The sequence below is a fragment of the Mauremys mutica genome, chromosome 21, assembly GCF_020497125.1.
Source record: "Mauremys mutica isolate MM-2020 ecotype Southern chromosome 21, ASM2049712v1, whole genome shotgun sequence".
In the NCBI taxonomy this organism is placed as follows: Eukaryota; Metazoa; Chordata; order Testudines; family Geoemydidae; genus Mauremys; species Mauremys mutica.
In genome coordinates this window covers 1,345,182-1,362,015 of record NC_059092.1, presented here as the reverse complement: position 1 = coordinate 1,362,015, position 16,834 = coordinate 1,345,182, and the positions used below count along the sequence as shown (strand labels likewise).

At 43.4% G+C, this 16,834-nt stretch overlaps 1 protein-coding gene across 1 annotated transcript in view; it reads left to right on the top strand.

Annotated features, from left to right (window-relative positions):
- The first annotated feature begins 3,003 nt into the window (after positions 1-3,003).
- The window catches only part of CAMTA1 (calmodulin binding transcription activator 1), a 769,191-nt gene continuing 755,360 nt past the window's right edge, over positions 3,004-16,834 (top strand). Inside the window, exon 1 of the mRNA XM_044996562.1 lies at positions 3,004-3,177. The gene's annotated coding sequence lies outside the window, so the exon portion shown is untranslated. The remainder of the gene's footprint in view (positions 3,178-16,834) is intronic.

The window sequence follows — 16,834 nt, the reverse complement described above, 5'->3', positions numbered from 1 at the left end:
GGAGGTCAAAAGATAACTGTATAACAGCTGGCAACTTATGCTGTGTGTGGGGCATATATATGTTCTAATGTGAATGTCTCTGGAAGGTTAGTGACCACAGGGCATGATCTCGGCACACACTGTATCACAGGCCTCAGAGCGCTGCAGTGGTGCTAAAGCACAGGTTGAAAAGTGCATTTCTGCTGTTGAGTATAACATTACTTTATACTCTTTTACTGCTCCATATCCTCACAGCCCTGGGAGATCAGCAGGTAGTGTTTAGAGGGTGCAGAGTGTAACCCATTTTTTTTACAATTAATGTGTGTGTGATTGGGTGGGTAAAGTGAATTTTGGGAAAGCTGATAAGAGGGCCAGGCTCCAGAAATGAGACGCTCCCTTCTGCCTCGGATTGAAAAAGGAGGTATATTTAGAATTCCACAGAGCCACAAAGCAGCCTGCACTGGCTATAGTGTAGTTAACTGGAAACATAAACCACTACTTAGAAGAGATTAAGTGGCACAAATTACAAACTTTACAAATCGTTAACTGATTTATAAATTATTGACATTTAGGTATAGGTGTGACTGCACCTTTCCATTCTTTGTCATTCCCTTGCCTACAAACAGAGGAATAATGAGATTCTAGCCCCCAAAGTATTTGGATCATTCATGTCTGAATCATTTCTGTTCTCTGTTTGGCTGCATTGATTTTTCAGTTTTGGATTTGTACTGTTTATCTTACTTTCAAGTCTGTAGGATTAAACTCTCTAACATTCTTGCTTCAGACTGCCGAATATTACTACCTTATTTCTAAAAACGTCTGGCTCCCAGTGATTGTAGAATCTGATTTTTTTGGTGGGGGGAGAGGGAAGGGTAATCACATGGTAACTAAGCAGAAGGTCCAGTTAAGTCTTTATGTGGGCACATTGGGAGTGGATATACCTTACCTGGAAAGAATACCAAATGCTGTGTTGTGCAGTGTCTTCATTCTCTTTTTTTTCATTATCAGCAAGGTGTTTCTCCTTTTTCTACATGCCAGTGACTTTGAGGAATTGGGGGATAGCCCTTATTAACATTGTTTAAATAAAGCATTTGCTGAAATTTTATGACTAGTGCCTACAGTTTTAGTCACAGTTCTTTGCCAAGGTTTGCATTTACAGATTATATGAATGTTATAATTAAAACCTTTTGTAGCTTGGGAGATAAGATTTGAAGCACTAGACTCTTTTCCAATAGAGATGTTTTTATTTGTAAATTACGATTGCTGTCCATTACCTTCTCTAATGAACTTGTAAAGTGTTGTATTTCAGCCCTATGGAATGGATGGAGGATTCCCTTTTCAATTTATCAGCTGCGTTTGTTTCTTGACACCTATGGACACTTAACTTTTTATTTTTTCCCCATTAAAAAAGGCAACGCTGCCAAATTCTGGTTATGGAGCTGTGAGTGTGGAACTGCTTTTATAGATCTGTATTGATTTTAGTTAGAGGTGATAGCAAAAGTGGATTGCTCAACGTAACCCTCTTTTCTCTCATTGGAAGGTCCCAAATCCGTGAAAACATCTTGATCTCTAGAGCCAGCAGATGGCTGGTGGAGTGAATTTGATTGTGCTGCTGGTGTGCCAGTGAACTGGCCAGGGATATTTTGTCACTTCTTAGGGCGACCCAGGAGAGTCGGGCACCTTACTACCACCTGCCCTTAGTGTGAGGAAGTCTTGTGTGTGCCTGCCAGTGGTCAGCTCCCTGACACCACCAGTCACAAACAGTGCAAGCACTCACCCCACGCGGGCTTAGGGTGACCAGGTGTCCCAATTTTATAGGGACAGTCCTGATATTTGGGTCTTTTTCTTATATAGGCTCCTGTTACCCCCACTCCCGTCCCAATTTTTCACACTTGCTGTCTGGTCACCCTACGCGGGCTCCATTGTCCTGCCACAGGTTAGCAATAGGCACACACCAACCTCAATGTCTAATCTGAGTTCTGAGCTCTTTTTCCAAGGATTTTGTCAATTTTTCATTGGTGTGTAAGCCCGTGCCCTCTTCCATCACTGAATAAATAATTTTCTCTGCAGTAACATTTAATGTAATTCTAGCTCTGCCTTACACAGAGAAGTTTTCACAGGGTGTTAATTTACATTTATGTAGAGCTTTATATCAAACTATTTCTAAATGCTTTACAAATGGGTGGGGTAAATCCTCATGTTACAGATGGAGGACACATCCAAGCCCACCCAGTGAGTCAGTTTTAGAGTTTTGACTAAACCCCACAGATCCACTGCTATAACCACTAGACCTGTTGCTTTCCTTGTAAAAACAAATGGAGGGGACATTTTGCTTCCTGTTTGAGGCAGTGAAGCTGTTCTGAGATTAGGAATCTAAACCTGTCTGTGAAATCTTCAGTTTGTGTAGACTGACATAGGCCTGCTGTCTTCTAATTTACTAATTTAATGTACTAATGTACACAGTCTAAGAATATGGCCCATTGTAATTCTCCAGGAAGCCAATATTGTTAAGAAAACTAGCATGCTAGGTTATAAATTACTGAGGAGGAAGTCCAGGGCAAGTATAAATAGAAATTTTTTCAAGCTGGGAAGAGATTCCTTGTGTCAATTGCAGATAATGAGTGCTAATACTATAGCTTTTTATTGTTTATATGAACTGTCTAGATGATCAGATGAAAGTCAAGATTCGTAGCTTGGAAGCACAAGGAAAACTGTAATCAGCTTCTGAAGCATTTACAGTATGTTCTCAATTAAGATGTGCTCCTGGGAGAGGGACACACTGTTCAGGGCAGCTGAATGAACAATGAGCAAGAAACAAAACAGAGGGAGTGTGACTGGGAAAAGGCTCTGGGCCTTGTGAGGAAGAGCTCCTAAACTGTGGCCTTGTTTTTAAAGGGACTAGGAGAAACAAACTGTGTGCAGGTGCAGAAAGTTACTCTACTGATCCACCCAGGCTGTCAGGCCAGGTGGGGCTCGTTAAATCTCACTCAGTGTAGGTAAGAGGCAGAAAAGTCCAGTGAAGGGAAAGCAAGAGGCAAGGATAGAAAGTCCTAATAACAAGATAAGCCTCTGCAACAGCTTGCTCAGAAGAAAGCTAGGGGCAAGTTTCTGTTGATTTGTTTTGAAGTGCAGTCCTGCTTTCAAGACGGTTGTTTAAGACACCGAGGAAGCTAAATAAAGACAAATACTGGAAAGCAGGTATGCTCCATAGTATCCTACTCTGTATGTGCTGTTGTGTTATGGGGTATGAAATGTGTTGTACTAGCTACAAAGTGTTGCAGGGTGCTAACAGGATGAGTGATACTAGTGAAAATGAAAATCTCTTCAGTCATTCTGGTACGCTGCAATGAAAATAAAGGACACTACATCCCATAGCTAGGGGAATACAAGAGACCATGAATCATGTGGGTATCTGATTAGTATCCACTCTTGCTCACTGTGCAGCTGAAATTGCACTTTGGGGTTGGGGTTAAAGTAAAATGGAATTAAAATTATTCCAGATTTCAACATTGTACTTCAAAGTTAAAAATGACTTAATGTTGAAAAGACACCATTTTGTGGTGACCTGAACAGGGTTCTTCAAAGTGGGAAGAGAATTGTTAAAACTTACCCAGGCTATTTTTTGAAAAAGCAGAGAGGCTCTGGCATCTGCACTAGGTATTGAAATTACATCTCTAGTCTTACCAAACAAATACATGTAAGCAGGAGTACCCCCCCCCCCAAGAAATATTTTCATAGAAATTACTAAAAGACTGGTCTTACCATACAAATACATGTAAACAGGAGTACTCCCCCCTGAGAAAAATTTTCATAGAAATTACTAAAAGCATCTATCAGGATCAAGTTAAAAATGACTTTTATTTTTAAGCACTAATGCATTGGAAAGTTATCTGGATCTCTCTTTAAGTTTTTCTTTTTTACTTTAACTTCAAAACTGGCATTTCAGATCTGGATTTTAATGAGAAAAAATAAACTTGAGATATGCATTCGTTAACTTAATCCTATTTAATAGCTTTTATGTACAACCTACAGTTTCTATGTCCAGTCAGAATGACTGCAAATCAGAGTGTTATTTTGATTTAAAATGGTAACACAATTGTGTGAGTACATACAGTTAACAGTTTACAGAAATTTAAAATAACTTAAGTAAATTCCTTGTGGTAAACCACCTGGAATTGTGCAACCTACAGTTAATTTTAAGTGGTGCTTCATGGTTTTAGAATGATGTCACATACATTGTGAAAACACCGATTCCTATGCTGAGGCTTTGGCTACACTTGCATTTCAAAGCGCTGCCGCGGCAGCGCTTTGAAGCGCTAAGTGTAGTCAAAGCGCCAGCGCTGGGAGAAAACTCTCCCAGCGCTGTCCGTACTCCACTTCCCTGTGGGGAATAACGGACAGCGCTGGGAGCGCGGCTCCCAGCGCTGGGGCTTTGACTACACTGGCGCTTTGTAGCGCCGCAATTTGCAGCGCTGCAGAGGGTGTGTTTTCACACCCTGCTGCAGCGCTGCAAATTTGTAAGTGTAGCCAAGCCCTGAGTCACAAAGGACACAAATATACTTTGTAAAGGAGTGGCCTTCAAAATCACAAAAGCTTAATGCTTTAAATACAGTGACCTGGGAGAAAAGACCTAATTTTATTGTGTGTGTGTGTGTGTGTGTGTGTGTGTGTACACAAGGCTTTTCTCATTAGTACAGAACTACTACAGTTCATTTGCTTACGGCTCAGATACATAAATTAAAACCAAGAATTATATTTTCTGTATTAGCTTTCAAACATTTAAAACTATTATATTAATGCAGGTGATCATATCTGGATAGATAATGATGTTGCTATGTACAGGCTTGCACTGTAAGTTGTTGAGATCCAATTATGTAAGCGCTTGTGTGCTATAAATAGCTCATTAGTCTGAGAAGTTGCATTCACCACACAGGCACTGCCTGTTTTTGTGCGTTCTGTAGTAAAAGTATAGAGGATGGGTTTGTGTGAGTGTATTTGGGACAGATTAGCACTTGCTACATTTTGTGCCACTTGGAACAAAGGCCCTGATCCTGCAAATACTTAATGCATTTGCTTACCTTTTGATTAGGTGAGTACTGCACAAATGTTTGCAGGATCGCAAACTAGGTATCTCCTTTTTTCACTCTGGTCTCTATACCTTCTACCATGTCAACGTGTATACACCGAGTGACATCCCAATCCCAGTGCTCCAGGCCTGTGCCCCTTTCTCATTCGAATCACTTCTGAAAGCACACTGCTTCTGTGAGCCTCTCACACGCTAACTCCCATCATCATCAAATGCTTCCTTTCCATTCTTGCAACAGATAAGAGAGAACTCAAGGCTACTTGCATGCAGAAAGTTAATGTAATCAGGGCCTAAATTACATTTTCTTTTGGTGCATTCTGCCTTACCTGTGCCCATCTTTTAGGCTCTGTCCACACTAGAAGATTTTGTCTCTGTTTAGAAGGTGTGTAGTATGGATGAAGCCGTAGTGTAGGCAGGATACAGGCCTTTTTAATTCTTTATTACTTAGACTGCTTCTAATTGCAATGTAAAGCATTCCAGATTTCTCATTGATGTGTCCCCTAATGCACAAGAAACTGAAGTATCATTAAATTACAGGGCATCAGTGGATTGATGGCTTTTTTCCCCCTCTGCTTTACAAAACAAATACCAGAATATATTTTATTAAATGCAAATCAAATTTAATGCATTATGCTAAGAAAGCCAAAAAGATAAATTGTTTTATGATACATTGTTGCTTTCCTCTGACTTAAATGTATATTATGCCCAGGTGCCTCTTAATTAAAAAAGTGTCTTTGAGCTAAAACTTTTCCTAGCAGAATCAAACATCTGAAACCAGAGACCAGCACTGGAGCCCAGGGCTTCTCTAGTGTAGTTAACTGTGGAATGCTAATGTTTTAGTATTACATTTTGCTTTTTACAAATGGACTCCAGATAGGAACTGTTCTTTCCTGTGGCTTTGTTTTTAGCAATGCAGTTTAGAAAGAAACCCATGAAACCTGCCTCTGCTAATCATCTCTCAAAAACCTGAATGGATTGAAAATGTGACAATTTCTCCTCTCTGTGTATCAACAAATGAGTTCATATTTGGTTGTGTTCTGCGAAGGTCAAGAAGAGGGAAAAATTGCGCTTTCATGGGTGACATGACACCTGTACCCTCTGGCCTAATTTAACATTCTCAAACTGCCTGAGGTAACGCACATGCTAATATCCTCACACCTCAGCGCTCCCTTTAACTTGCCTACCTTTTAGGAGTTAGAACCTTCCTTTTTTTCCCCAAGGACCCTGCCTAGAACAGTAAAAATTTCTTTCTGGCTGTAACACGCTTGCATTTAAATCAGAAAGGCTAAGGCACAAAAAGTGTTACACCTAGCAAGGGACATAAAGGCAATAAGAAGAGGTTCTTTACATCCTTAAGGAGCAAAAGAAAGATGAAGGAAAGCGTAGGCCCTTTACTAAGTGGGGAAGGAGAGCTAATAACTGATTATATCAAGAAAGTTGAGAGGTTTAAAGCCTATTTTGCATCAGTCTTCACTAAAAAGCTTAATGGTGACCAGATACTTCACACAATATTAACAAGGGGGAAGGAATGCAAGCCAAAATAGGGAAAGAAGAGGTTAGTGCATTTTGATAAGTTAGATGTATCCAAGTCAGCAAGCTCTGATGAAAGTCATCCTAGGGTACTTAAAGAACTAGCTGAAGCGATCTCAGAAATGTTAGCATTTATCTTTGAGAACTCATGGAGGAGTGGTGAGGTCACAGAGGACTGGAGAAGGGCAAGCGTAGCACCTGTCTTTAAAAAGAGGAACAAAGAGGACCCAGGGAATTATAGACCAATGAGCCCTACTTTGATACCTAGAAAGATACTAGAACAAATTATTGCATACAGACTGACAATACACCGGGAAGATAATAGGTTTAAAAGGAACAGCCAGCATGGATTTTTCAAGAACAAATCGGGCCAAACCAACCTAATTTCCTTCTTTGACAGGGTTACTGACCTACTAGATAGGGGGAAGCAGCAGATGGAATGGATCTTGAAATTCCACAGCATGTACTTGGGCAGCCCAGCTATCCCTGGCCCATATCTGCTTGTTCAGAGTGCAGAAGAAAGGGGAATTGAAGACATACTCCAAATGAGGAGCCTCAATTATCAGTTATCAAGTGACATGATTACTAGGTGCCCAACTGATTCTCAGAGGTGTTTTCTCCGCTTGGGCACCCAAACTCACTCCTCTTTGATAGGTTAGGTCTAAATTCTCCTAGTTCCTTAGCTCTGTAGTCCCTCTGCATCCAGACTCTGCACTGCAACAGTGGGCCCCTGCTACAGGCATGCTGACTACCACCTACCTTTCTGGTCACACATGCTTCTATAGTAGCTGAAATGATCCCATGAGCTTATTTCTTCCTGTTTCTCTAAAACATGTCCTGACTCTTGACAGATCATCTGATCTCTGGGCAGACTGAGCTTCAGAATCGGCGTCCAGCCAGCCATGTCCTATCTTATTGGAAAATGACAGAAATAATGCTCCTGACTGGCTAGTGGCAGCAGCTGACACTTAATGTGATTTAATGGAATCTTGTTCAGCAAGCTATTGGGGAATCTTATCCACACTCCTAGTGAGATTGCAGCACCACACTGTGTGCAGAAAACGGGGCCTTCAATGACTATTAATTTTGTGTTTTGTTAATCTAAAATGGTGGGGAAAGCCCCAGTCACTCACTGAACTGTAAGCAACATTCATTTATGTACACATTAATTTAGAAGTAATTGCTTCTAGGGAGGCGCTGTTGAGACAGGGAAACCCTGAGGAGCTAGATTTTGGCTTGAGGGCTGATGTTTGAACTGCAGCAAGGAGTAGCCTTAGGAGGTTCTGTGCCTCAGAGACCTCACATTGAGGCAATTCCTCCTTGCTCCTGTGCTAGCCTGAACCAGAAGTTAATTAAATGTTCCCCCATATACTGAGTTGGAAGTGGGGGAGCAAAGGCTCCACCCATTTCCTTCTCCTCCCGGACCACCCGCACCAGCAAAGGAATCAACAAATGAATAACCCTGATTGCTCTTATGTGCCTGGACCCTTTTTGAATACTGTCTGAAGCATCTCCCGTTGCTTTCCGCTTGATTCTTCATGTTAAGAAGCCATTAAAAGTGACAGTAAATGTATGTACCTGCTAAAATTTCCCTGATGATGGCATTCTAGAAATTACATCCACAGCTCACTCCCCTCTGGAATGAATGTGGTGGCTGGTTTTCAAAGCTCAGCTATTATGCAGTAGTTTGTAATGTTGTTCTGATAGGCACGTGCTTCCTAGCAGTTCACTGCCTTGTGTACAAACAATTTCGGATAAATTGCTGCTTTCATTAATATTTTGAATCACTTTCTCAGGCAAATATATTATTGTTGTAGTCCGAAAAATAAGCTAGATATATGCAGTAGCACAGCTCCCCATGGGGCCCAAAATAAAATGGTAAGAATTGGTGTGACTTAAGGTATCACTCTCGGACCCTTTGATATAGTAGTAATGTAGTGTTTGGAAAGTTAATTCTCTTAAAAACGGATTCTGCTGCTCTTAAGAAGAATTATGTATAACCACTGGCCTTAGCAGATCTGGAGCTATAAATAACCACGTGCCCAGGCTTATTAGCAAAAAGGTCCACTACTAACTCCTCCAATAGTAAGTGTTATGGCAGGCAACAGGAAAATTACATAAGGCAATGAGATGAAAAAATTGGAGAAATACATTTTTAAACTAAAGCTCTTGTCAAGCATTTAACAGATGAGTTTTCCTTTTGTTCCTGTGCACTTCAGTGCTTGAAGAATAAACTTTGTGAAGTTAGTAATGTCACTGTATGAAAGCGTTTTGGTTTTTTTTAAATCTCAAACCCAACTGTGTATGTCCTGTTGTTGTACTGATCATTACCTATTACTGACCCTTTTTCATGGGACTCTTTATGCTGTAAAATGCTTTTAAACAGATCAACTTCCTGAAGTCCATTAAAAATTAAATTACAAACTGAAGTGAAATATTTGTGAAAAATTAATTGTGAAATTAAAAGTTTATTGCCTTTCAGTGCAGAGGAGGGGTCACATTGCTGGGGATTCCTCATAAATAAATAGCTAGTGGTTGGAGTAGAGATACTGAAGAATAGTTTTCTCCTGGTGGAGTGCGCATGGAGATGTGTGTTCATGTTTTGTCAGTAATATAATATAGACCTTTACAGGATAAAAAAGAAATAGCCAGTTTCCTCTTAAGTGGTGTGTGAAAAGAATAATTTAGTCTCCAAAGCTGTCACAGCAATCAAAGTTTCCTAATGATCAAATTATAAAGCTTTGTGAACGAAAATGGCACTAGAAAGCAACCAAAGTACTCTGGCATGTGGAAAACTCACTGACGTTTGTGTCTGACGAAGTGGGTGGTTTTCCAGTGGTTTGCATGCCGAGGGAGTGCGACTCAGTGTCCCTGGGTGTTACTGGTTTAACGAGGTGATGGGAGAGGGAGTTTGTTGTTACAGAGGACCAGAGAGGGAACTTGGGACCCCAACCAATGGCCTGGAGGATGGATACGCCAGCGACTGGGCACCTGACGACCCGAGGACCCAGCTCTGGAGTTGCAGCTGGTTCTGGCCAGTGGGAGGACAATGGGCTGTAAAGAGAGGACCCCATGACGTAACCAGCCGGTTCCAGCCAGATGGGGGCTGAGAGGAGAGGAGGCCCAGGTGACCCAGTTTACGACCCTGTTTACCTGGAGAGAAGACAATGGACAGAGGGGGCTTAGGGCCGGGATATCGGAGGCCCAGCTGGGAAGCAGGGTGGCTCTGGGCTGCAGAGTGGGAGCAGGCAGAGCCCACCTGGATGCAGGGGAGACTTGGATGTGCTGTGCTGAGAGAGGCCAGGCCTGAGGGCCCTGAGAGTTTCCTGTGCTGTGTTCAATGGATCAATTGAATACCAGTGTAATTCAATGGAGTTATAGCAGGGAGGTATTTGGACCGATCTGTCCAATTTTGTCATAGTTACTCAAGTATGGAGAGTTTTAGAGCACTCCTTCTGTTTGGCATATGCAGTCTGAACTTGTAAGAATGTGTTATTCATCACTTTAATCGGTGATCTGGTTGGGATGGACTCTGGGATTTTATTTTCTCGTCCCATATTTACATTTCTTTCTCCACAGGAGAAGAATAATCCTATAGGTTGAGATTTTCGAAGCCAGCTAGTGGATTTATTGAAATTTTATAGAAATGGTGTGACTAATTCCCTTGGTCAGAGTTGAAAATCTCCACTCTAATGCTTATTCCAAGTGAAACTTCATTTCCCACAATAGGAATTCCTTCCAGCCAACCCCTCTGTTGTTAAGGAGCAGCGAGGATGCCTTTGAAGGGAGAATGGTCCAACTCTCCTTGGTTAGAGAGAGGTATTTGAGAGGTGAGGGATAAAGTGTAAAGAATGTGGAAGATCCTCCTGGCGGTGAGGAAGAAGACAGGAAGAGCTAACCCTTCCTGCAGGTTATATTCTCTAGTGACGTCTATCTGCAGCTCATAATTCAGCCCCCAGTTACGAAGAAGGGCTGCAGAACCCATTAGTGTCTCAGGCTATGGCTACACTTACGGTTTGCAGCGCTGGTAGTTTGCAGCGCTGGTCATCCAGCTGTGCAGGGCCAGCGCTGCAGTGTGGCCACACTGACAGCTACCAGCGCTGCAGTGTGGCCACATTGGCAGCATTTCCAGCGCTGTACTGAGAGGTGCATTGTGGGCAGCTATCCCACAGAGCACCTCATCCCGTTTTAGCGCCGTTTTGGCGCTGAGTATTGTGGGAAGGGGAAGGAAGTGTGTGGGTCATTCCGCTCCCTGTTCCAACGCCCCGTGGTGCATCGCTTCACTTCCCAGCAGTCACACTTTCGCCGTCCACGTTTCTTGCCATTTGTGAGTGCAGCACGCTGTGAAATGGAGACTGAGCTGCTGAGGAATTTGCTGCTGACTGTCGCCAGCACATCACGTTTGGCAGTTGAGCTATTCCTTCAGCTCCAAAGTGACAGTGAGGATTCCGATGATGATATGGATTTGCCTAAAGCGGGTGACATGAAATTGCTTGTGGCGGTAACAGAAATGCTCAGCACTGTGGAACGCCGCTTTTGGGCTCGTGAGACAAGCAGTGAGTGGTGGGATCACATTGTCATGGAAGTCTGGGATGACGAGCAGTGGCTGCAGAACTTTCATATGAGAAAAGCCACTTTCATGGGACTGTGTGCTGAGCTCGCCCCCACCCTGCGGCGCAAGGACACAAGATTGAGAGCTGCTCTGACGGTGGAAAAGCGGGTGGCTATTGCAATGTGGAAGCTGGCAACTCCAGACAGCTACCGGTCGGTCGGGAACCAGTTTGGGGTGGGAAAGTCGACCGTTGGAATCGTGTTGATGCAAGTTTGCAGGGCCATTAATCGCATCCTGCTGAGGAGAACCGTGACTGTGGGGAACGTGCAGGACATTGTGGATGGCTTTTCAGAAATGGGTTTCCCTAACTGTGGAGGGGCAATAGATGGGACGCATATTCCTATTCTGGCACCACCCCACCTAGCCTACGAGTACATTAATCGCAAGGGGTATTTCTCTATGGTTCTCCAGGCGCTTGTGGATCACCGTGGGCGTTTCATTGATATTTACACAGGCTGGCCTGGAAAAGTGCATGATGCACGCATCTTTCGGAACAGTGGCCTGTTCAGGAAGATGCAGGAAGGTACATTTTTCCCAGACCGAAAGATCACAGTAAGGGACGTTGAAATGCCCATTGTGATCCTTGGGGACCCCGCTTACCCATTAATGCCTTGGCTCATGAAACCATATACAGGGAAGCTGAACAGGAGCCAGGACCGTTTCAACTACAGGCTGAGCCGATGCCGAATGACTGTGGAGTGTGCTTTTGGCCGTTTAAAAGCTCGCTGGAGATGTCTATATGGGAAGCTAGACTTGGGGGAAAGCAGCATCCCTGCGGTTATATCCGCGTGCTGTACCCTCCATAATATTTGTGAAGGGAAGGGTGAAGCATTCAGCCAGGCATGGACCAACGAGGTGCAAGTCCTGGAGGCTGAATTTGCACAGCCAGACAGCAGGGCTACTAGAGACGCCCACCACAGGGCAACAAGGATTAGGGATGCCTTGAGGGAGAAATTTGAGGCTTAAAGCCAACAGTAATGTTTTTTTGCCTTGACCAGGAGTGACGTGCACTGGTTACAGTGCTTTTAAGTGCCTGTGTTTTCCTTGATGTTTGTTACCTGTGTTTTCATTGGGGTTTGTTATCTTTCACTTTATGCAATAATAAAAACTGATTCATAATCAAAGAAATCATTTATTTAAAAAAAAGGAAGTACACGGGCAGGGGGGTTGGTTGTTGAACTGTACATTCATAGTTTTTCATATGTACTGCCAGGAGTGCTGTGCACCTCAGGATTGTACTGTTGCATGGTGATGGGTGTTGAGTGCAGAGGGTAAGGGTCGTAGTTCTCTGGGCTCATAGGTGACCGTACAGGTGTCGGGGGCAGCTGGTGATGGTGTAGGTAAGAACCTGGATGCTGGGGAACGGGACTTGGAGCTGACATTGGTGCATAGAGGAAAGAGGTTTGGGAGGGTGGGGGTTTGGCACGGTAGTGCTCTGCCTGCATTGCTACCATTGACTGCATACAGTCTGTTTGGCGCACAATGAGGTTTATAAGCTGCCTCGTGGTTTTCTTCAGCGTCAATGCCTTTCTCCTGCTTTCTGTTTGCCTCCAGTGATGCATCTTTTCTCTCCATTCCTGCGCATTTTTATTCTCTGTTGCACACTGGTTCATAACTGCCTTCACCAGTTCTTCTTTGCTCTTGTTCGGTTTCCTCCTCAGGTTTTGCAGCTTTCTTTCAGTCACTGATAAGACTGGCCCAGGACTACTCAAGGTCACTGTAAAAATACAGCAAATGATACATTTTAAGAGAGCTTCCATTGTGTATAATCTGAAGTTATTTTAAAGTCTCACAAGCATTCCTCACACATTTCAGCAACTGCTAGAGAATTCACAGCCTCCCAGAAATGGTAATGGTAATTAACCCTGGGGTTTCCTTCCGCGGTGTGCTCGAGCAGGGTGCTGGTGCTTTGTTAAACGCAGCACCTCCATCTCCCTCAGGAATTAACCCTGGGGTTTCCTTCCGCGGTGTGCTCGAGCAGGGTGCTTCTTGCTTCATGGCTAGGCTGCCTGTTTCGGGGCTTTGTTAACCCTGGGGTTCCTGGGGTTCCTGCCTGCCGCGCTATGCAGTTGGGGAAACCAGCACTGAAACACTCCCTCCATTTCCCACAGGAGTTAATACTGGAAGATATCTCCCTTCTGCGGGTTACCAAAGAAGCAAGGGAGGGTCTCCTACAACAATGCGGATTCCGCCCGGGTCCTTATGCAGCGTGCCTCTGTGCAAGCATGGTTCCCCCACCCGTCCTGGAACAGTGGCGCGGACGCGTTAGCCTGAATGGGACAGGGACCACAATGGCTCTCCCTTTAAACTTGGTCACGCGAATTGCCTATGCTCTTGCAGAAACTTTTGAAGAGATTACAGAGGCAGATTACTGCGACGTGATAGACCACATCAATGGGATATTCCATGTCTAGGCATGCAGGCATGCAGCCATACCATCCCCCCTACTCTCCCAAAACCTTTGCATTGCAATAAAAGCTGCTTACCTGGGACCTGCTCCTGTGATTCTTCTGCACCAAGTTCCAGGGGCTGCGACTGGCTAGCTTCCTCCTGGCTTGAGAAGAGCTCCTGACTGCATGCCTCCTCCGGGCTGGCTTCCCCCACCACAGTAGCCTCACTGTCTGCCTCCCCCTCCCCCTCCTCTACCGGCTCTGAACTGTCCATCGTGGTCCTTGGATTTACAGAGGGGTCACCCCCATAAATCGCATCCAGCTCCTTGTAAAACCGGCAGGTCGTGGGGGCACTGCCGGATCTGCGGTTTCCCTCGCGTGCTTTGCAATAGGCACTCCGCAGCTCCTTTACTTTTACCCTGCACTGCACCGCGTCACGCTCATGGCCCCTTTCCATCATGGCTCTCGATACCTGGGCAAAGGTATCATAATTCTTACGGCTAGAGCGCAGCTGTGCCTGCGCAGATTCCTCCCCCCAAACACTGATGAGGTCCATCAGCTCGCCATTGCTCCATGCTGGGGCTCGTTTGCCACGTGGAGGCATGGTCACCTGTAAAGATTCACTGATTGCATTCCATACCTGGCTGAGCAAACAGGAAGGGGATTTTTAAAATTCCCGGGGCATTTAAAGGGCGGGTCACCTGAGGCCAGGGAAGTAGAGTCTGACCTGATGAGCAGAGTGGCTGAACAGGCATTCTGGGATACATCCTTATACCCTGGAGGCCAATCACAGCGCTGGTGTGTGGCCACACTTGATGACCAGCGCTGGAATCCTTATTCCCCATGCCGAGAGGGGTGTTCGGCCAGCGCTGCAGCCAGGGAGTTGCAGCGCTGGAAGTGCCTTGCAGGTGTGGCCACTTACTAATTGCAGCGCTGGTGGAGGCTTTCCAGCGCTGCAAATCGCCAGCGTAGCCATACCCTCAGAGTAGGATATAAAAGAATAATACCCACCCTGTCTCCTCTGCTTGTTGAGCCATGCTTGTGGGCGCTTGGGTAGTTAGCATTTCAGGACTTTCCTGTCTGCTGATAAACCATGTATGGTGCCTGTTTTGTAACTAGTCCTGTCCTGTCTTTGACCTAGGAAACAGGCTTTTCTGCTCTGTAATCTAAGTACAGTACTGTGTTCAAAGAATTATGCTATCGTTTTGACTCCAGTAACATGCAGCACATGGAGTCACAGCAGTTTTTTCTAATAATTTGCTTTCTAGTTTTAAACACTGAGCATCTTTGTATTTCTGTTACTGCTGCTAATTTGTTGGATTGTCCAATGAAGAAAGGAAACATTCGGAAACTATGATTTTTCTGCCTGTTTTTCATTATTCCCACCATAACAGAAATCCTTTTTTGACCGTAAATAAAATGACAAGTAGCTGTAGGGTGCAGTACACAGAACAAAATAAAATTGTTCCATTTTAGACTTGTTCTACCCCACTGATACAGAAAATGAGGTTAGGCTGAAGTGACTGCAGGCAGTGTAATAACCTTGCCAATAATCTTTGTCATATAAATTAAAAAGTTATACATTTTTAATTGATGTATTTAAATGAAGGTAGGTAAAACAAGATGATTATTTAAAATAGAAGAGCTCAGTATCTTGAACTAGGGACAAAGGGCCCTTTTATTTGTGTTTCCTGCATTTCCTCAGTTTGTGACATAAATATTTGAAAGGTTTCTGCATTGAATTAAAAAAAATTGAAATGGTACTCAGTGTTTCCTCCTTCGACAAAAATAAAATCTCTTAGGCAGCATAATAAAACATACGTTATTTGCCCAGAGCTGTTCAAATCTCAGGTAAATAAACATATGCATTTTAGACAGTTTTTTCCCCCTAGAAGCTGTTCAGACGTCTCAAGTAAATATTTAAAATCTCTGGATTATTGTTTAGCTAGACTTTATCTGCTTAGAGGACTTTTATTAATTTAAACCCATTTATTGTAACAATTTGATCCACACTGTCGATTAACATAACATCGTATTGCTACTAAAGAAAATAAGAGAGAAGCGGATATTTATATGTCCATTCTTGACTTGTCCATTCTAATTCATTTCTTTTAATTGTTCATATTGTGTCTTGGGACCAGTAAGGTTTCAAGGTATAAGAACACAGCAGTTGCACAAAACAAGTGTTAAACATTGTGTTTTTGTTTCTTTAAAATTATTGAATGGATTTTTATGTGGTTGGGAATTATGCCTAAAAGAAAAATGATTCTTATGCAGACATTCAGGCCAGAGTGAAATGAAACCCCATAAAGCAGGAGTTAATGGTTGAGGTTATGTGGCATACTTAGATGCTAGGACTGCCCATGTGTTTTCCCAGTAGCTTGCATCAAAGTTCATTGATATTACTGTGTTCAGACTCTGTTCTCTCTTATTTTTCACAGTAAGCTTTTATTGACAGATAAGTGTGCAATATTTAATTTAGCAGCATTCAACCTCCTTAAAAATAGCACAAATATTGAGAAGTCATTGTTAAAAGTACTCAATCAATTTCAATGTAATTAAAAGGTATCCGATCAAAGCATAATTTGGTAAAGCACAATAATAACCACAGGTATGTAGATCAATGTGTAATGGTAAGGATTTCGGCTCTGGGCCTCACTGAAGGGCAGTGGGATTAAGAAGATAGAATCGCATGTCAGAGACCAATGCCTGGTTTGCCATCTCTTTGGATAACCCAGTCTACTGGTTTTAAAGGATAGTCCTGAACCCCACAGGAATCCAGCTGTACTCTCGTCCACCTGCTTTTTATTTTGTCTGCATGTCTTTTCTAGGAGGAAAATCTCTCCATGCACGAGGCGTAGATACACCTTGCCCTGTCACATGCATCATCTGCTTTTTAGAATCTTAAATTAGTCATTAAAAAAGTCTCTCCATCCCAATACTCCAGCATACAGGGCAAACCTGTGGATCTCGGATGCTTTAGGGAGATCAATATCTTCCATTCAATGTTGTTTGTTTGTTTTAAACTCTGGGGCACAGAGCTGAGGTTGGGAGAAGAGGGCGTTTGAAATAAATAGAGGTTTATTGTACACAGAACTTAAGAGCCGTAACTATAATGTGCGATAACTTTATGGATTCACCCTTTGTGCTCAAGTGACCACAATCTCTTCTGAAGGCTGGGGTGGGTTTTTGTATAATCTAAAGCCGTGCGTAGTCACTTTTAAAATTATTTTTCCC